Source organism: Saccopteryx bilineata, chromosome 1 (assembly GCF_036850765.1).
Source record: "Saccopteryx bilineata isolate mSacBil1 chromosome 1, mSacBil1_pri_phased_curated, whole genome shotgun sequence".
Lineage (NCBI taxonomy): Eukaryota > Metazoa > Chordata > Mammalia > Chiroptera > Emballonuridae > Saccopteryx > Saccopteryx bilineata.
The window spans coordinates 147,009,267-147,022,725 of NC_089490.1; positions in this window are offsets into that span (position 1 = coordinate 147,009,267).

Genomic DNA, 13,459 nt, shown 5'->3' on the forward strand with positions numbered 1-13,459 from the left:
AGTTTCCTTACTTTTGATCCTAACTGACCCATAATTTGTTATTCTCAACTATACTCTCCCCCAAAACTTCCTTTACTTACACACACACTCAGGGAGTCCACTCACTGGCCTTCCTCAGTTTTGCCTTTCCTTGCTCGAACCCCATATTGGGTGCCACCTCTCACGAACCTATTCAACTAGTAATTTTGCAGGTCTCGAGGGGAAACATTGGAGGATTGAGAAAAAAAGACAGAGTAAAAAGGATAGGATTGGAAGGTCTCTGCAGGTTTTTCCTACAAAAGCTGCCTGCATACCCAAAAAGCTTTATTTAAAAAAAAAATTCAGTTTGTGGCTATTACAAATAATGCTGTTATGAGCATACTTCTTTTGTGTGTGTGACAGAGACAGAGAGACAGAGAGAGGGACAGATAGGAACAGACAGACAGGAAGAAGGAGAGATGAGAAGTATCAATTCTTTGTTGCAGCTCCTTAGTTTATTGATTGCTTTCTCATATATGCCTTGACCAGGGGCTACAGCAGAGTGAGTGACTCCTTGCTCAAGCCAGTGACCCCATGCTCAAGTGGTGAGCCTACCCTCAAGCTGAATGAGCATGCGCTTAAGCCAGTGACCTCGGGGTTTCAAACCTGGGTCCTCCGCGTCCCAGTCTGATGTTCTATCCACTGGGCCACCACTTGGTCAGGCGCAAAAAGTTTTATTTTTATAATGCAAAGAAGAGTTATTTTACAAAAGAAAAGAAAGCTTAGATACAAAATCACACCTCTGAGCTACATCAGTAATTCTCCTGAGCTACATTAGGAAATCTCCTGAGTGCAGGAAACCCTTCACCAAGTATAACATCTTAACTTCACAAAAAAATGGGTAAAAAGAAAACTGCCTTTAGCAACTTAATCAAGTAAGTGAGGTGGGGGGATGGGACAAGTATAAATACTCAGCATCATAGCCAATATGGAGGTGTGGGGAAGAGCTTAACCTTTGGCTAAGTCTTGACTGTGAGGGTTTTGCCAGCTTGCAGTCTTTCACATTTCTCCCAAGAAGAAATACAAATGGCCAGTAGATATATGAAAAGATGCTCACCTTCACTAACTATTAGAGAAATGCAAATCAAAACTACAATGAGATACCACCTCACATCTGTTAGATTAGCTATTATCAACAAGACAGATAATAACAAGTGCTGCAGAAGCTGTGGAGAAAAAGGAACCCTCATTCACTGTTGGTGGAAATGTAAAGTAGAACAACCATTATGGAAGAAAGTATGGTGGTTCCTATTAAGAATAGGAGTACCATATAACTCAGCAATCCCTCTACTGGGTATATACCCCCAAAACTCAAAAATATGGGTACAAAAAGACACATGCACCCCCATCTCAGCATTATTCACAGTGGCCAAGTCATGGAAACAACCAAAATTCCCTTCAATAGAAGATTGGATAAAGAAGATTTGGTACATATATACAATGGAATACTACTTCTCAGCCATAAGAAATGAAGACATAGTATCATTTACAACAACATGGATGGACCTTGATAACATACTGAGTGAAATAAGTAAATCAGAAAAAACTAAGAACTGTATGATTCCATACATAGGTAGGATACAAAATTGAGGCTCATGGGCATAGATAAAAGTACAGTGGCTACTGAGAGAGGGAAAGGAAGGAGAGAAAGTGGGGTAGGGGTTGGGGTAGGGGTATAAAGAGAAACAAAATATAGGGTGACAAAGGATGATTTGACTTTGGGTGATGCATATACAGCATAACTGACCAAATGATGCGGAGATGTTTTCTCTAAATCTATGTACTCTGCTTGACCAATGTCACCCTGTTAAATTTAATTGTGTAAAGAAATAAAACAATAATGATCAGGGCTCTCCTTCAGCTACATACCTTCCTTACCACTTCTTTGCAAGTAACATATTGGAATCAGGAAACAATTCCATCTCAGCATGGACATAGCAGAGCATCACACCTGGGGGAGAAGACATGATTGACACAAGGGCATCACCTGGCACAGCTCTGCATATGCAGCTATTGGAGAACACACACAGCTGCAGCAGTTACTGATACCCTCTCCCAAAAGTGATGAGTCCCCATATGGGCAAGACCAGGCCACCACAGCAGTTGGCCTCCAGGCCCAGCAGACAAGCACTATAGGCACCAGCACCTGGAAGAGATGCTGCTGTTACCTGTGGAAGTTGCACAGCATCATTCTTGCACAGATGTCACAGCCCTCATTGCCAATAGGGGTGACATGATGCAGCAGCAGCTGAGACAAGTCTTGGACAAAGCAGTGCCTCAGAGATTCTGTCCAATGTTGGTTTAGTACCTCATGGGGTTTGGATACTGTGGAATGTCTGCTGTGTCAGAAATGCCAGGCACCAGACTGGGCTATGTAGACCTTAGAAACATATTCCCAAGACAGTGGGAGCAGGGCAGGAGGGAAATCAGGTGCTGCCTTGGTGGTCATGAGGCTTATTTCTAAACATAAGAGATTATTCCTTGGGACTGCCAGGAGTAATTGGCGGTGGGGCAGAGTGGGGTGGTGGTTAGAGAGCTACATGACAAGCAGAAATGAATGACTCCTAGAGCCAAATGATATTCTGTTTCTTTAGTGAAAAATCAGAGATCTTTTGATTTTGCTTTTGTTTGCCTCAGTTTTTCCCCTGTCATGTATACCCCTCCTCAGACTGGGCACCACTCATACTCTGGGTGGAAATGGGCACAAATTTTTTGCATTTCAGCTACAGTATTGGGAGCAAAACAATTGCTTCAAAGTTTTCAATCTTTTACACAGAACTAATTTTTTACCTTTGGTTCTATATTCCAACCTGAACAAATAGTCCCCCAAATATGCAGTTAGACAGATTTTTGGAAATATTTGAAAGCATATTGCTTTGTAGTTTTAGTCAAATTTAAGCACGATAGAGCAGATAAAAGAAAAACTCATTATTTTTTTATCCAGTGAATGCCCTAATTAATACTCAATATTAGATTCCCAGAGACCTTCATCTACAGGCAATATTTATTAATTTGATCCATGTAAAGTAAAAGGGCAGCTTATTATCTTTTTCTTCTGAAGTTACAGTTTTGCTAAACTTAAGAAAATATTCCTAAAATAGCCTCCTTTAATTTGAAGAAGTTCTATAAGTTAACAAAATTATTACTTAGAGAGAATATGATACCTTTGCTGTAAAGCCCTGGTAATAATTACCTGATTATTCTCTTTGTTTTCTGGAAACTTTCTTATGGCAGAGGATGAATGAATAGTAGACAGACAAATGAACTGTTAGCATTTCTGGCTCAAGAACAAGTGCCTATGTCTCATGGGAGGCTGAGCAGTGTTCACAAGCCATCCACAGTATGATTTATCATTATGACTTGCTGACATATGTTATGGGCAGTGGAATGGAATGTCTTCTCAGTGGCTTGTTAAGTATTTAAATGGGCACAGAGAATCATGCGCACCTCTTTCCTCCATGCCCTGTGAGTCATGCTTTTTTATCTTTCTCCCTATTAGAATAGACAAGAATAAAAATGTTTGCAAATGGGGCTTTTTTCCTAATTCAACAAGGTCTAAGAAAATGCCAACTTTTTCCCAAGTCAAGTATTATCTCCATATGTTCTTTATACACATTCATTTTCTCATTTCAGTCTTTCCAGGGCCGTGAGCCAGGCTGTGAAAGAAGTTTGGAGAGCTCCATTTTCTCTATAGACAATCACATAGTGTCATTTGCCTCTCTGATCTATTCATGTAACAAGTTGCTGATTCTCCTGTTCTGGAACTTAAGAGTAGACAGAAAAAATAAAACCACTCAGAAAAAAGAATCTCCAAGTGAGTCAGTGTCAATTCAAAGAACTACTTGATGCAAATGGCACATCAGCATCAATTTGGTCACTTAAGAATTTTAAGATCAGAAGCAATCACACTTTGTTTTTCTGTGACTATCTTTTATAGCCTTGGCTAGTATGTCAGCCAGCACCATAATTTACACTGGCATCAAATTTCAGTGGATCTGCAAGCAATCTAAGAGAAGATGGAGCCACTAAGAGGAGAGAAATCCGAACCTATCACTGCAGACATAAAGATTCATTATTTTTGCCAATTTCAAAAGTTAACCTTATATATATATATATATAAGCATATATATATATATATATATATATATATATATATATATATATATGCTTTTCCCCTCAGTTCTACATATCTCTTTACTTGAATTAGTTTATGTTTTAGGCAAATGATTTCTTCTTGAAACTAGATATTAAATAGTTTTAGCTGGTTACAAAAAGCATCTAAGTATAATAACTAATCCAGGTTTAAATTTTTCATCTTAGAAAATTTGCTATAGAAAGAGCAAACACTAAGACTTTTAACAAAACTATAGCTACATCAAGGACATTCTAGGTTGTAGTACACACTAGTTGGAATGTATACCCAGGTTTTTGCAATTTTCCCCCTCTGAGAATGGCACCCATGCAAACAAAGGGGCTTTGAGAGACCATCCTGGGCCCTACCTCTCTGTGACCCCTTCCCTTGCTGGCTGTAATTTATTGGCAATTGACTCAAATAAGTCTAATTAGAGTCCTCAGAGCATTTTTAAAATTAACACTAGGGAGACATTTTGGTTCTTCTTTGATGGTGAGACCACCAGATGAGTGGCTTGAAAATTTTGTGATACTGAATATATGGAAGAATTAGGTATAGAGTGGACCAGGCTTTCTCAACATTTGTGCTACTGATAGTTGGGGCCAGAAAAAATTTTTGTTGTGGGGACTGCCCTGTGTATTGCAGGATATATGACAGCTTCCTTGGCACCGGCCAATTAGATTCCAGTATGACTTCCCAGTTGTGACAACCAAAAAATGTTTCCAGACAAGTCTAATGCCCTCTGAGGAGCAATACTATCCTACCCTTCAACTAATATCCACTAGAGTAGAGGAAAACATAAGCAACACATGAAGAGAAGTAGAAACTAGAAATGGTAGAGATTCTTGCAGATGTTGTCTTAAAGAAATTTAAATTCTTGTTTGTTTTTAAGTCTTGGGTGTATTTCTGCTCTTTTCATACTTCCATGAAGTAGTTGGCACAGTGTTTTTTTTTCCTTTGTATTTACTTTTGGGTTGGGCTTCTGCCATTGCCAAACAGAACAGTACTAATATGTTACTAGATTGTGGTAGATTAAACTTTTGGCCACTTTCAATAGCAAGTGATATACATACTAGAGATATGCTTTTATCTACCAACCATCCTCACAATTTTAGAAAGAAGTTTAATAAATTTTTTTTTAAAAAGAAACAGAGGTATTTAATAAACAAGTTAATTTAAGAAGGTAGCTGTGGGTGAATGGGGTTCACTTATTAAAGGGGCAGAGAGGAGGGTGAAGTCACGGAAATGGCGCTGTGAGAAGCGCGTCCGACAGCTCTCCCCTAAATCACAACAAATTTATCAACTAGAAACAGAAAAATTTATCCTCGGAGCATTCCGGAGTTCCGCACAAACTGAAAGCAAAAGGACTGTTATCACTTGAATCTGAGAGACGAGGGTGTGGAGGAAGCTACCGCAGCGACGCTCATTCAAGCCGCGAGGGAGTGCGCCTGTGGTGAGTCAGCCCATATACTTGGGAACCGCGAGCCGCCGCGAGCGGCCGACGCGAGCCGCCCCCGCGAGCAGCCGCGCGTGCCCGGTCCGGTTGAGCACCGCTGACGTTCCCAGCGGCCCGCACACTGCGAGTGGGGGTCCGCCGGACACCGGTGCCCGGAGCGCCCCATTCGCGCGCGTGCCTTGGGCATTCCACGCGCCCAGGGCGCCCTGCTGGCCCGCACACCCAGGGGGCTCCATTATCCTGCGCCTGGTGCGGTCCAGCCGCCAGCGGCGGGGCGAGCGGGAGAGGCTTGGAAGATTCTCTCCGTGGGCGGGGCACCTCACCCACCCATTCAAGCTAACAATCAAGCGTTGGGGGAGGGGCACGCGCAGGCAGCCTAAAATACCTTCGGAAGCACAGCTGCGACCCAATCACTGAAATTAGCTTAACCCATGAAATCTGCGCACCCTCGGTTCTAATTGATAAGATCTCTCTCAGTTCAGCGATCCAAGACAAGAGGCGTGATATTTTTTAGTGCCTCTCGCTAAAGGGGCGGGGGCAACTTCTGATTGATAGAGCCTCCATATTCAGGGATAAACGCTAACAAGAAGGACTTGGCAGATAATAAGGTCTATACTACACTAGTCGTAAGCAGAGACTAGTGCCTCTTCTTCCCTGCAAAAACAGGCTACAAAGTGTGGAAAGCCTGGGTTGAGAGGTCCAACTAAATGATAGGCGCTGAACAGTCACCTTGACAACAATTGACTCCCACCCCCGCCTGATTACACTGGAGGCCCTGACTCTCAGAGCCTTTCCCAAAGCCTTGCACTGAGTGGGGATAGAGTGGGGATTTCCCAGCTCTTTGAGCCTCTTACTCCCCAGGCAGAAGCAGTTGCAGCCTTATAGCTGGATCACCAGGCTGCTAATTCAGAAAGGGGGGACTAGGAGAGAGAATCCAGGAAAGCAAACTCTCTCATCGTTGGACCCTGCAAACACCAACAAGCCTTGACTACCAGCAAGACTAAAGCCAATTATATGACATTGCCATAGAATCCCATCAACTGCAAATCCCTACCTAAGAGTGACACAGGGGCAGAGCCTGGGGTACAGAGTCACCGACTAGGAAGAGGGAGAGAAAAGAAAAAGGAAGAAGTTAACCTCTCAAAATCAAGAAAAACCCACAGACTTTACAACTTGATCCACTAATTTTTTTTTGTTGTTGTTGTTGTTTGTTTCTTCTATCTTTTTGCCTTTATTTCCTCCACCTTGGTCCTTCTATTCTCTGCCCATCTTATGCTTCCCCTTTCTTGAACTACACTACCCATGAGTGTTGCATTTTATTTTTCTTCTTCATCCTCACCCTCCTTTAAGGTTATACTCCAAAACACTTAACTCTCACTCTCTCCTCTTTTGTTTTTTTTTTGTTTGTTTTTTTGTCTTGCTTTATTTTGTTTTTTTCTCCTCCTATTTTATTTCTTCCTTCGTTTTTCTCTTTTTCTTATTTTTTCCTTTCTATTCGTTTTTTATTTTCTCATTTTATTTTCCTCCCATATAATCCTCAATCACGAACAAATTAGTTAATTTGGGACTCAAGGCTTTTTTTTTGCTTTATTTCTCTTTTTTGCTTTTGTTTTTATTTATTTTTCTCTTGTTTGTTTATTTTTGTGGCATTTTGGGTCCTCCCAACACAAGGTCTCCATTGTATTTAGTCTTCGCTCCACTTAATACAACAGATTTTTACTTATTATTTTTATTTTTTCTTCTTTATTATTCTTTTTGGTCCTTTTTTCTGATTCCCTCTTATCCCTCTCATTATATCTCTTAGTTGACCATCACTTACAAGCAAATCATCTTATGCTTGTCTAAGATTTTCTTCCTTTTTTTTTTTTTTTTGCATTTAGTAGGTCCCTACTCCCTTTTTTTTGCCCCTTGAACTCTTCACCCCAAATCAGGCCCTCCATTATAGGCACGATATTTCCCTGAGGAGGGGAGAGGAGGGAAAGAGAAGAGAGAAAAAAAGGGGGAAATAATAAATTATTACTGTTTTTTTTTGTGGGGTGTTATACCCTTTTTTTTTCTTTTTACTCTTTATTAATTCTAATTAGTGCTATCAATAAGACCACCCTCAGATGCCGATAAGAAAGAGGAAATCAAATATTATGGATACAAAAGAAAGAGAGGTAACAGAAATAGATGTGGAAAAATCTATGGAGAAAAGACTTAACATATTGGAAGCCTTGGAGCTAAATGACAGAGAATTTAAAATAGAAATCTTAAAAATACTCAGAGATATACAAGAAAACACAGAAAGGCAATATAGGGAGATCAGAAAACAACTCAATGAACACAAAGAATATGTTACCAAGGAAATTGAAACTATAAAAACAAATCAAACAGAAATGAAAAACTCAATTCACGAGCTGAAAAACGAGGTAACAAGCTTAGCTAACAGAACAGCCCAGATTGAAGATAGGATTAGTGAAATAGAAGACAAACAACTTGAGGCACAACAGAGAGAAGAAGAAAGAGACTCAAAAATAATAAAAAACGAAAAGCCCTACAGGAATTGTCTGACTCCATCAGAAAGAATAACATAAGAATAATAGGTATATCAGAGGGAGAAGAGAAAGAAAATGGAATGGAGAATATACTCAAACAAATAATAGACGAGAACTTCCCAAGCCTGTGGAAGGAACTAAAGCCTCAAATTCAAGAAGCAAACAGAACACCAAGTTTTCTTAACCCCAACAAACCCACTCCAAGGCACATCATAATAAAGATGACACAAACCAATGACAAAGAAAAAATTCTCAAGGCAGCCAGGGAAAAGAAGAGTACAACATATAAAGGAAGGCCTATTAGATTATCATCAGATTTCTCAGCAGAAACTCTACAAGCTAGAAGAGAGTGGACCCCAATATTTAAAGCCCTGAAAGAGAGGAACTTTCAGCCAAGAATACTATACCCATCAAAGCTATCCTTCAAGTATGAAGGAGATATAAAAACATTCACAAATACAGAAAAGATGAGAGAATTTATCAACAGAAAGCCCCCACTCCAGGAAATACTGAGGGGGGTTTTCCAACCAGATTCAAAGAACAAAAGAAAACAACACCACAAGTAATAGCTCCACCAAGAACACAATAAAACCAAATTTAAACTGTGACAACAAAGGAAAAAAAGGGGGGAGAGGATGGAGATTAACAGTAGCAAAGGAGGATGAAGTGCAGAAATACTTATAAGATAGGGTACTACAATGAATATGGTAGGTACCCTTTTCATTACTTAATGGTAACCACCCTTAAAAAAACCACCACAAAAACACTTGACTTAAAAAAGGTAGCAACAGAGGAAAGAAATATGGAACACAAACAAACAAAAACAAATGATAGAAAAACAAAAGAGAAGAATCAAACTAGATACAAAACTAACAGAAAGCAATTTATAAAATGGCAGTAGGGAACCCACAAGTGTCAATAATTACACTAAATGTAAATGGATTAAACTTACCAATAAAAAGACACAGAGTAGCAGAATGGATTAAAAAAGAAAATCCAACTATATGCTGCCTACAAGAAACACTTCTAAGCAACAAGGATAAAAACAAATTCAAAGTGAAAGGCTGGAAAACAATACTCCAAGCAAACAACACCCCAAAAAAAGCAGGTGTAGCAATACTCATATCTAATAATGCTGACTACAAGACAGAAAAAGTACTCAGAGACAAAAATGGTCATTTCATAATGATTAAGGGGAAGTTGAATCAAGAAGACATAACAATCCTTAATATATATGCACCAAACCAAGGAGCACCAAAATATATAAGACAGCTACTTATTGACCTTAAAACAAAAACTGACAAAAATACAATCATACTTGGAGACCTCAATACACCGCTGACGGCTCTAGATCGGTCATCCAAACAGAGAATCAATAAAGATATAGTGGCCTTAAACGAAATACTAGAACACCTGGATATGATAGACATCTACAGGACACTTCATCCCAAAGCGACAGAGTATACATTTTTCTCTAGTGTACATGGAACATTCTCAAGAATTGACCATATGTTGGGCCACAAAGACAATATCAGCAAATTTAGAAAAATTGAAATTGTACCAAGCATATTTTCTGATCATAAAGCCTTGAAACTAGAATTCAACTGCAAAAAAGAGGGGGAAAACCCACAAAAATGTGGAAACTAAACAACATACTTCTAAAAAATGAATGGGTCAAAGAAGAAATAAGCGCAGAGATCAAAAGATATATACAGACAAATGAAAATGAAAATACGACATATCAGAATCTCTGGGATGCAGCAAAGGCAGTAATAAGAGGAAAGTTCATATCACTTCAGGCCTATATGAACAAACAAGAGAGAGCCGAAGTAAACCACTTAACTTCACACCTTAAGGAACTAGAAAAAGAAGAACAAAGACAACCCAAAACCAGCCGAAGAAAGGAGATAATAAAAATCAGAGCAGAAATAAATGAAATAGAGAACAGAAAAACTATAGAAAAAATCAATAAAACAAGGAGCTGGTTCTTTGAAAAGATCAACAAAATTGACAAACCCTAGGCAAGACTCACCAAGGAAAAAAGACACAGGACTCAAATAAATAAAATCCAAAATGAAAGAGGAGAGATCACCACAGATATCATAGAAATACAAAAAATTATTGTAGAATACTATGAAAAAATTATATGCCACCAAATACAACAATCTAGAAGAAATGGATAAATTCCTAGAACAATACAACCTTCCTAGACTGAGTCATGAAGAAGCAGAAAGCCTAAACAGACCAATCAGCAGGGAGGAAATAGAAAAAAACTATTAAAAATCTCCCCAAAAATAAAAGTCCAGGCCCAGACGGTTATACTAGTGAATTCTATCAAACGTTCAAAGAAGACTTGGTTCCTATTCTACTCAAAGTCTTCCAAAAAATTGAAGAAGAAGCAATACTTCCAAACACATTTTATGAGGCCAACATAACCCTCATACCAAAACCTGGCAAGGATGGCACAAAGAAAGAAAACTACAGACCAATATCTCTAATGAATACAGATGCTAAAATACTAAACAAAATACTGGCAAACCGAATACAACAACATATTAAAAAAATAATATATCATGATCAAGTGGGATTCATCCCAGAATCTCAAGGATGGTTCAACATACGCAAAACGGTTAACGTAATACACCATATCAACAAAACAAAGAACAAAAACCACATGATCTTATCAATAGATGCAGAAAAGGCTTTTGATAAAATACAACACAATTTTATGTTTAAGACTCTCAACAAAATGGGTATAGAAGGAAAATATCTCAACATGATAAAGGCCATATATGATAAACCATCAGCCAACATCCTATTAAACGGCATAAAACTGAGGACTTTCTACCTTAAATCAGGAACAAGACAGGGTTGTCCACTCTCTCCACTCTTATTCAACGTGGTGCTAGAAGTTCTGGCCAGAGCAATCAGACAAGACAAAGAAATAAAAGGCATCCATATCGGAAAAGAAGAAGTAAAGCTATCACTTTTTGCTGATGATATGATCCTATACATCGAAAACCCGAAGGACTTCACAAAAAGATTATTAGAAACAATAAACCAATACAGTAAGGTCGCAGGATACAAAATTAACATACAAAAGTCCATAGCCTTTCTATATGCCAACAATGAAATATTAGAAAACGAACTCAAAAAAATAATCCCCTTCACGATTGCAACAAAAAAAATAAAATACATAGGAATAAACATAACAAAGAACGTAAAGGACCTATATAATGAAAATTACAAAGCATTGTTAAGGGAAATCGAAAAAGATACAATGAGATGGAAAAATATTCCTTGTTCTTGGATAGGAAGAATAAATATAATCAAAATGGCCATATTACCCAAAGCAATATACAAATTTAATGCAATTCCCATCAAAATCCCTATGAGATTTTTTAAAGAAATGGAACAAAAAATCATCAGATTTATATGGAACTATAAAAAACCCCGAATAGCCAAAACAATCCTAAGGAAAAAGAATGAAGCTGGGGGCATTACAATACCTGACTTTAAACTATATTATAGGGCCACGATAATCAAAACAGCATGGTATTGGCAGAAAAATAGACACTCAGACCAATGGAACAGAATAGAAAGCCCAGAAATAAAACCACATATATATGGTCAAATAATCTTTGATAAAGGGCCAACAACACACAATGGAGAAAAGAAAGCCTCTTCAACAAATGGTGTTGGGAAAACTGGAAAGCCACATGCAAAAGAATGAAACTCGACTACAGCCTGTCCCCATGTACTAAAATTAATTCAAAATGGATCAAAGACCTAAATATAAGACCTGAAACAATAAAGTACATAGAAGAAGACATAGGTACTAAAATCACGGACCTGGGTTTTAAAGAACATTTTATGAACTTCTCCAATGGCAAGAGAAGTGAAGGCAAAGATAAATGAATGGGACTACATCAGAATTAAAAGTTTTTGCTCAGCAAGAGAAACTGATATCAAAATAAACAGACAGCCAACTATATGGGAACTGATATTTTCAAACGACAGCTCAGATAAGGGCCTAATATCCAAAATTTACAAAGAACTCATAAAACTCAACAAACAAACAAACAAACAATCCAATAAAAAAATGGAAAGAGGACATGAACAGACACTTCTCCCAGGAAGAGATACAAATGGCCAACAGATATATGAAAAGATGCTCAGCTTCATTAGTTATTAGAGAAATGCAAATCAAAACTACAATGAGATACCACCTCACTCCTGTTAGATTAGCTATTATCAACAAGACGGTAATAGCAAATGTTGGAGAGGCTGTGGAGAAAAAGGAACCCTCATTCACTGTTGGTGGGACTGTAAAGTAGTACAACCATTATGGAGGAAAGTATGGTGGTTCCTCAAAAAACTGAAAATAGAACTACCTTATGACCCAGCAATCCCTCTACTGGGTATATACCCCAAAACCTCAGAAACATTGATACGTGAAGACACATGTAGCCCCATGTTCATTGCAGCACTGTTCACAGTGGCCAAGACATGGAAACAACCAAAAAGCCCTTCAATAGAAGACTGGATAAAGAAGATGTGGCACATATACACTATGGAATACTACTCAGCCATAAGAAATGATGACATCAGATCATCTACAGCAAAATGGTGGGATCTTGATAACATTATAAGGAGTGAAATAAGTAAATCAGAAAAAAACAAGAACTACATGATTCCATACATTGGTGGAACATAAAAATGAGACTAAGAGACATGGACAAGAGTGTGGTGGTTACCAAGGGTGGGGGGGGAGGGAGGACGCAGGAGGGAGGGAGGGAGGGAGAGAGTTAGGGGGAGGGGGAGGGGCACAGAGAACTAGATAGAGGGTGACGGAGGACAATCTGACTTTGGGCGAGGGGTTTGCAACATAATTTGATGACAAAATAACCTAGACATGTTTTCTTTGAATATATGTACCCTGATTTATTAATGTCATCCCATTACCATTAATAAAAATTTATTAAAAAAAAAAGAAAAAAAAGTAAAGGGGCAGAGAGTTTAAGTTTTGCAAGATGAAAAGAGTTCTGTGGATGGATGGTGGCAATGGTAGCACAACAGTGGGAATTTGCTGAATGCTATGAAACTGTACACTTAAAAATAATTAAAATGGGAAAATGTATGTGTATTTTACCACCAGTTTAAACAAAAGGTAGAAGTGGGAAGATGAAAGGAGAGAAGAGGATTTAGGGATGGGCCAGGTTTGGCTTGTGCATTCCTAGCGAGTCTATTGATTAGCAATTAATTCATCTTGGAGCAGAGACATCACCACAGTATACAAAACTGAAAGCGTTTTGT